Genomic DNA, 9,417 nt, shown 5'->3' on the forward strand with positions numbered 1-9,417 from the left:
TAAGGGAGATTACTTCAAAATTTTAGAATTTTCTAATTTTAGAGGATCCCTCTTTAAAAACGCGGGTTTAAACGAAAAAATATAAAGCGACATTTGTAGACGACACCCATTAAATTTAGGTGCCCTCCGTGTTTGTAATTTTTTTTGTCGGACAATAATTTTAGGGCACGCACAAATCCGTGTCCTCTATCCTTAAAGTTTTGGATGGCTATCATTATTTTTAAGGGCACACAGAAATACGTATCGTAAAACAGCGAGTGTCATTGTTCGCGCGTCATTAAAGGGTATTTTTCTTGTAGTGATTTATAGTGAGGAATTCCTAGGGTTTCAACTTGTAAACCCTAATTCATTCACTTAGGCCTTTAATCCAATAACTCATTTGATGGCCTTTTGGACTAACTCTTCATGGACTCTCACATAGACTTAGCACATCCCTAATCAACATGGATCATTAGCCCAAACTATATGTATCACTGATTTACTTAATCAGTCCCGTTAATTTAATCAGTTTCTTTTGATCACTAAATTAATTCCAAATTAATTCCTGATCAATACCAATTAAATAATATGATTTCTTAATTAATATATTTCTCTTAATATATTAATAAATCACAAATAACCTTTCTCAAATATCCATCCTATCAAATTGCTCTGGTGAAAGAAACCCAAAAGGACCATGCTATAATCGGGTCAAGTACATACCAATTATAGTTATGGACTTAGACACCTAATCCAACAGTCTCCCACTTGGATATGTCTAATAACTATTACTGCCAATGTAACTTCAAAATCCGATTAGGAATCGTAGCTCTCAAAATCCGTTGTTGAACTCTGACCTAGTCAACACTGCGTCCTTTAGATAAGGGATCATATAATCCTCTGTTCTTCAAGATATTGTGTGTACAAAGACATGGAATAAAGTCATACTCATTGTCCAACAGTTTTTTTCCCGATTTCTGATTTGTTTTACATAGAACTTAATTGAACAGATCAATTAAGTCTTGACCGAACCCGACACATAAGTCAAAGCAAAATCATCGAGGGGCCCAAGATATCGCTTTTATTCCTCTTAGGATAAAAGAAACAGGTAAAATTCGAATTATATGCTTGTACTAACTACTCGTTAAATCATACATAAAAATACGTTTTATAACATCAAGTTACTGATGCATTTTCGTATTATCAATGTACAATCAATTTGCAATCAACAATTCGTATATCTTTGTTTGAAGACTATACGATATTATCGTCTCACAATCACTTGTGATAAATTCCATGAATTGATTCATGTGAGCATGGGTTTAGTCTAATACTCAAATCTTATTTCAAGTGCACTCATGAATGTTGTAGCAAACTTTTGCTATGTCTAACACCTTGGACAATCTTACAAACCCATTCATGACAGTCTAGTCTCATAACCTACTTCCAAAGTATGATTGACTGTGGATAGTTTGAATAATGTTATTATTCTGGAAGTCAAAACATGCAAAAAATGAAACAATAGTAAACAATTGACACAAGATAGTAAGGACCCAGTCCTTAGTCCTCCGCGGGTACTTAAGAATATTCTTTACAGCTGTCCAGTGAGTTCTACCAGGATTCCCTTGATATCGACTAACCATGCTCAAGGCAAAAACCACATCAGGGCGAGTACATGTCATAGCATACATGATCGAGCCAACGGCGGAGGCATATGTTAGTTGACTCATCTCTGCCATCTCGGCATCGAAACTCGGACTCTGAGTCTTACTCAGTTTGGTATTGCTCCGGATATGCAATTCTCCTTTCTTGGAATTCTCCATGTTGAAACGTTTCAGCACCTTGTCCAAGTAGGTACTTTGACTAAGTCCTATTACTCATTTACTCCTATTTCTCAATATCCTTATCCCTAGAATGTAAGCAGCTTCCTTGAGGTCCTTCATAGGGAAACACTTCCCAAGCCAGGACTTAACTTCCTACAAGGTTGGAACGTCGTTTCCTATGAGTAGTACGTCATCTACATACAATACCAGAAAGCTAACTATACTCCTAATAGCTTTGACATATACGCAGGACTCATCCTAACTTCTCGAAAAACCAAACTCTTTGACTTTCTCATTGAAATAAAGATTCCATCTGCGAGATGCTTGCTTCAATCCATAAATGGATTTATCAATCTTACACACTCTATTAGGGTACTTCACATCCACAAAACCCTCTAGCCGACTCATGTAAACATCCTCATCCAATTTCCCATTAACAAAAGCGGTTTTGACATCCATCTGCCACATTTCATAGTCATGAAACGCAGCTATGGCTAGCATAACACTTATAAATTTGATCTTCGCTACTGGTGAGAATGTCTCGTGATAGACAACTCCATGAGTTTGATTAAATCCTTCACAACCAGTCGCACCTTATATGTATGTAGTTTCCCATCCATGTCGGTCTTCTTCTTGAAGATCCACTTGCACCCGACCGTCTTATGGCCTGGTACATTTTCAACCAAGTTCCAAACTTGATTGTCATACATGGACTGAATCTCGCTGTCCATTGCCTCTTTCCACTTTGCAGACTCTTGGCCCGCCATGGCTTCCTTGTAGTTGTTAGGTTCATCCAAATTTATCAGTGTGCTATCACTGATAAATGTATCACCTTCACTTGTTATATGAAAACCATACAACACATGTGGAACACTAACTCTACTAGAACGTCTTAGAGGTAAGGACCCGTCAACAGGTTTAACAGGAGTCTCGTCCTCAGGTTGAGTGCCAGTGTTAGAGGTTCCTTCATCGCTTAACTCTTGAAGCTCTTCAAGTTCAATTTGCCTCCCACTATCCTCTTGGCATATGATCTCTCTCTCTCGCGAAAGCCTCCTCTCCTCGCAACGAAGACAACATTGTCACTTGGTCTGTAGAAAAGATATCCAAAGGACTTCTGTGGATAGCCGATGAAAATAAAATGCTCACTAAGAGGTTCGAGCTTGCTGTGAGTCTCTCGTCTTACGAAAGCCTCACAACCCCAAACCTTGATATGCACTAACGAGGGAACCTTCCCTGTCCACATTTCATGAGGTGTTTTGACAACATTTCATGAGGTGTTTTGACAACCTTCTTGGTTAGGACTAGATTAAGGATATGGGCGGCAGTCTCTAAGGCATACCCCCAGAATGAGATAGGTAATGAAGCTCAACTCATCATGGAACGAACCATGTTCAACAAGGTTTGATTGCGCTTCTCAGCTACACCATTAAGCTGCGGTGTCCTAGGTGGCGTCAATTGTGAAACAATTCCACATTCTTTAAGAGATTCGTGAAACTCAATACTAAGATACTCACCACCTCGATCGGATCAGAACATCTTTATCTTCATGCCTAATTGATTCTCCACTTCTTGCTTAAACTCTTCGAACTTTTCAAAGGTTTCCGACTTGTGCTTGATTAAGTAGATATATCCATATCTGTTATAATCGTCGGTAAAGGTTACATAGAAGCGGTTAGCATCCCTTATGGTGGATCTGAAGGGTCCACACACATCGGTGTGTATGAGATACAACAAACCCTCACCTCTTTCACAAGTACCAGTGAAAGGTGACTTGGTCATATTTCCAAGCAAACAAGATTCGCAAGTGTCATCCGACTTTAAGTCAAATGGCTCCAACACTCCATCCTTTTGGAGTTGGGCTATGCGCTTCTTGTTGACATGTCTAAGACGATAATGCCACAAGCATGCCTTTTCCAAACCATTGGACGAATCAGTATGCAATAAATTTTTCCTAAGTTGTCTAGTACCATCACAATTTCATATATACCATTACAAGGCAATGCTTCAAAATAAAATTTACCATTATAAAAAGCATTAATAGAACCAATTTCATTGTTAAATGAAAATCTAAAACCTTGTTTATACAAACCATGAAAATAAATAATGTTTCTCGCCATATCCAACGAGTAGCAACAATTATTCAACTCCAAACCTAACCCACTACTAAGCATTAAATAATAAACTCCAATCTTGGTGACAGGTGACGCTTTCATATTCCCCATGATCAAGTTCATCTTCACATGCTCCACATCTCTACTTCTTTCTTAGACCCTGCAAATCAGAACAAATGTGAAAACCACATCCTGTATCAAGGACCCAATAACTAGCATGTGATGAGTTGTTAGATTGAATAGTGTAAATACCTTCGAAGGTGGGCTTTGTCTTCCCATCCTTAATGTTCTGCAAGTATTTAAGGCAGCTTCGTTTCCAATTCCCTTTTTCATGACAACGGAAGCTCACTGCTTCCTTTGGATTGGATGAGGGAGTAGTAGAACCACCTTTGGACCCACTAGAAGAGGATCCATCATGAGACTTTACTTTGTTATTCTTTGAGGAAGCTTTCCTCTTCTTTTTCTTCCCATGTCCAACTGCCAGGACTGGGGCAGCAGCAGTAGGAGTGGGTACAACAGACTTTCCTTTCAAACTACGTTTAGCAGTTTTCAGTAGGCCTTGAAGCTTGCTTAGAGTGACTTCCTCCTTGTTCATATGATAAGTCATCCTGACCTGATCAGAACAAGGAGGCAAAGAGTGTACGATAATGTCAACAGCTAACTCTTCGTCGAAATTGACATTCAACTTTGGCAAACGGTCCACATTTCTTTGTATCTTTTGCAAGTGGGTCGTGATGGACTCTCTATCCTTCATTTTTGTTATTATCATGGAGGCAATGATTTCATACCTTTCTTTTCGAGCACTCTGATGGTACCTTTCCCTCAAGTCTTGGTGCATCTCGAAAGGCCAGAATTCCTCGTAGGACTTCTAAAGCTTAGAAGTCATAGTTGCTAGCATGATGCACGACACCTTTGTTGTGTCCTTCTCATGAGCCGCATACTCAGCCAGTTGGTCAGGAGTAGTAGTTTCTTCATCAATCTCGTTTAGATCTTTGTCGAGGACACATTCCTTTTCCTCGTACCGGATGGCCATGCGAATGTTTTGAATCTATTCATTGAAATTCGACCCATCGAAAATGACCCTCCCACATAAGTTCAAGAGGAAGAAAGAGTCGGAAGAGTTTGAGCTTGAAGCGTTGTTCGAGGTAGACATATGAAAAAGAAGAATAAGTTTTATTAGATAGAAATTCCTTAATATAACACCTAAATGAAATATTAAGGCTAGGACCCAAACACAATAATTAACAACTTAGGAAATGGATGCCATAATCTAATTGCAAATTATTTGAAGTGAGGTAAATGATGATTTACCAATTTTCACCACCCAAAACCAAAATTTAAAATAGTTAAGTTTTACGAAAATCCTAGATCTTTGTGATTCATTGAACCTTTCAATGGCATGTTTAATCTTGATTATACCCTTCAAGTTTGTGACTGGGATGTTGAGGATCACAAACAAGGTGTGAATAACCATGCAAATATGTGTGGTATTCTTTATATCCTTTATCACCTAATCAATGCCGGTGAACCACATAAGCTCCATTGATCTACGAAAAACATCGATCCATCCTTTGTCACCCTTGTTAATACAAATTAGTGTGCCGGTAAACCACACACTCTCCACTAATGACTTGGCAAGGTGCAAAGTGCAATTTAATGGAATAGCACTATTTTCACATTTTTCCTAAAGTAACTAAGATTGAGAATTTAGAACAAATTTAGTTACTTTTATAATTATCATTATACTTTTTAATGAGAATTAATGTTCTATTCTACCGATTCGGCTAACGGCTCTCCACTAGTCAAGGAAGCGGTGGGTGAGAGTGGATATCCACTCAATCGCCATTTTATATGCAATTTCCTTATACCCCCTTATAGACCAACTTCGTGAATGAGGCCTACTAATGGTACGACTGACTGTCTTATACATATATATAAATATTAAGTTATAATAGTATAAGGGTTGAATTTTAAACTTTTAAAACTCTAGGATTTAGAATTTAAATATTTCAAAATCAGAACTTTTTAATCAAATTTTAAACTCCAAAACTTAAGGGTAAGTTTTAAAACTTTTCAAAACCTCTTAGATCAAATTTGAAAACAATTAAATTAATCATATAATTTATCTATATCACAAAATTTGACCTAATCTAATTTCATATAGAAAGATAATTCACATCAAATTCTACAAATAATTAATTTATCACATAAACAGATAATTATCTCAAATTTTGATAATTATCCTTCAATTGGATGATGATAATCATTACCTTATCATAAAAAATGATTTTTATTGGTCAAAACAGTTTGGGGTAATGATCCTAATCCAATTTTGTCCAAAAACCCGTAAATCTGCAAACAGAAGATCCAACTCGTCGAGTCAGGCAATGGAATGATCGAGTTGGCTTGACTCGTTGAGTTCCTTCATATGACTCGTCGAGTCCACCAGTCAGAGAGCATATTTCAATTTGCTTCAACTTTGAACAATTAACTAATGCATTGATATAATAGAAACACCCTAGGCTCTGTGTGACATCCCCAATTTCAAGGCCAGAAAAGACCGATTTGTTTATGCTTTATTTTTAAAATCAGAGTAATCGTTTAAAGAAAACGGTTGCGGAATTTGTTCCCAAAACAAAATATGATAAAATAAACTTTATCAAAGCAATTCTTAAAGAAATGTATTTTCATTAAATAACAAAATCTTAGGATGTCATGTTCCGATACAGACACATAAGCATAAACAGAACATACATTTAATTACATGAATGATTTACATCTCCTTTAATCTATCAGTGAAATAAGTCTTCGCATTGATACCTATGATACAAAGAAAACTGAGAGGATCAGGCTTGGGAATCTGGTGAGCATATAGGGTTTCAACCCACAATAATCTAATTATTATATTTAATCATCAAACAATCAACCCAATTACCCATCCCCATTATCTTCTTTAATTCTTAATGTTTTACCCTAAGAATCAACTATCCTTCAATCATTCATTCCTAAGGATTGACTTGAGGAATTGGCAAAAAATCCATCGCTACATAAGGCGCATCTTCCAAGGTTATCCTTTAAGCACCTCTGCCCACATTACAGCATGCACTATTAGGCGTATCTGCCGACATTATGACATTCTATTTTAGGTACATTTATCGACATTATCATTTAAGCGCATCTGCCAGGATTACGACATTCACTATTAGGCGCATCTGCCAACATTATTCTTAAGTGCATCTGCTAGTATTATGACATTCTCTATTTGGTGAATCTGCTAAAATTATTCCTAAGCGCATCTACTTGTATTATTACATTCACTATTGGTGCATCTGCCAATATTATTCTTAATCATCTTTCGCACCTCATCATTTATCTACCCATGTTGTCCCCAACATAATAGTAGATATAAAACACATATACAGTTTAACTTATTTAAAACTTGTACCAAACATTGCATTCAACACCAATCTCAAATAAACAAACAACTTATTAACACATATCATGTATTTTATAGTCAATACTTCGTATTCAACACTCATCTCAGATAAACAAACAACTTATTAACACATAGCACGTATTTCAAAGCAAATGCTTAATATTTATGTGTTAGAAGAAAGTAACTATACACTCACTTGATCAGAAGATGATCGGACAGCACTACGGCTCTAGAAATAATCTTTTGCGACGAAACTGAGATGTTTCCTCCAAAATCGGGCTTCACGCGGTCAGAGCTTCGGCTCGGGAATCTTTCTTTTGGGGATCTTCGGGGCTTCGGGTCTCGGGGATGATACCGGGGCTTTGGGGGGTTAAAATAGGGCTTAGAGTATTGGGAGTGAGAGAGAAGAGATTGAGCAACCAAACTCGGCTGCCCCTTGAATTCTATTTATAGGGTGAATTTTCTAGGTTCACCTCGTGAGTTCTGACACAGCCTTGGGGTTCACTCCCCGAACTTCAGAAATTCATAACTTTCACATACGAGCTCCGTTTTCGACGTTCTTTATATCCACGCGTAGGTGAGATTATGCTCTACAACTCTCTGTTGGCTAATTCTGACTTTATTATTAATATATTATAAATATATTATTTTTAGTAGGCCGGGACAGGAAAACTCCGTTATAAATTCATAACTTCTTCATCCGACGTCCGTTTTCGTCTGTCTTTTTACCGTTATACTACCATTGACGAGATCTTCGATTCTCGTTTAGATTGTTTCGGCTAAAAACCGCTCGATCTCAAAGTCAAACTTTGGGTTGTACACTGTTAAGCCGAAACTTCGAAAAATCATAACTTCCTCATACGAAGTCATATTTGGGCGTTCTTTTCATGCACGCTCATGGTTTAACGTATTCTACGACTTTCATTTAGATCGCTAAGGCCAAATATCGCTCTAACGTAAATTCACTATTTACGCCGCGCTGTGTCGTGCTGGTTACAGGTCATAACTTCTTTGTTATAACTCGGATTTCGGCGTTCTTTATATGCACGGAAACCTTGTGACATATACTACAACTTGGTTATGATTATTCATTCTAAACACTCTTCTATCAAAAAGTCATTTTTGACGCTTATCGTCTCTAAATTGACTAGCCCAAATCTACGGGCGTTACAATTATCTCCCCCTTAAGATGATTATGTCCCGGAATCATCAACGAAATAGGACTTTATTAATGATTCCATACGTTATCTCTTCATCCTAGGTAATAACTGTAAGTTCTATGTTTCCTCGAAAGAGTATCTAACTCTTGGACTTCTCGATAGCAGGTGGTGCTCAATCCTGCATCTGCTCTTCGTACTATGTTGTACTTTCAATCGTAACCTTTGAGTTACAAAATAAATCCTTAATGAGGACTCCTTATTCTTCTTAGGATAAGTACTTCCCCTTATCTATTGTAACAAATCGATGGGTCATTCCCTAATGATCTATCATCGTATGATGTAACGCTTAGACTCAAGTCTCTGTGAGTCAAATTCCAGAATGGAATATACCTTCCTTCATATTCTAATGCGATATAATCACATTTTAGCATGTAGCATTTCTAGCTACCAATTTCTCTAACAATAAGCGTGATGTCATCGATCGTATTGATTTCAATCTTCTGACTTAATTCAGATGATACGTCGAACTTGGTTCCATGAACCACGTAACAAACTCATCGTAGTCGGACTCAATTTGATATGACCAATAGGATCGGAATAACAAACATCTCATTAGTCATTACCGAAACAATGGCAACGACATACTTGAATAAAATGAGACCAATCACTAGCTTCTTGGTAACCTTGTGACTTTCCCTGATCCAAGCATGAGTCCTGTGCTTTTAGTAGTATAGATCTTTACTACTATTCACACCTACTCATACTCGTCCCATGTATTGTCTTGCAGTCCCCAAGTCCTAAAATCACAAAACAATTTAACACATACGAATGTGCCCAATTAATCACAAAATTTTCCTAGACTCTACTAGGACTTCTTCCATGCGCATCTTTACTCATCAATCATTCTT

Source organism: Lactuca serriola, chromosome 6, assembly GCF_051521515.1.
Source record: "Lactuca serriola cultivar US96UC23 chromosome 6, Lser_US96UC23_V15, whole genome shotgun sequence".
NCBI lineage: Eukaryota > Viridiplantae > Streptophyta > Magnoliopsida > Asterales > Asteraceae > Lactuca > Lactuca serriola.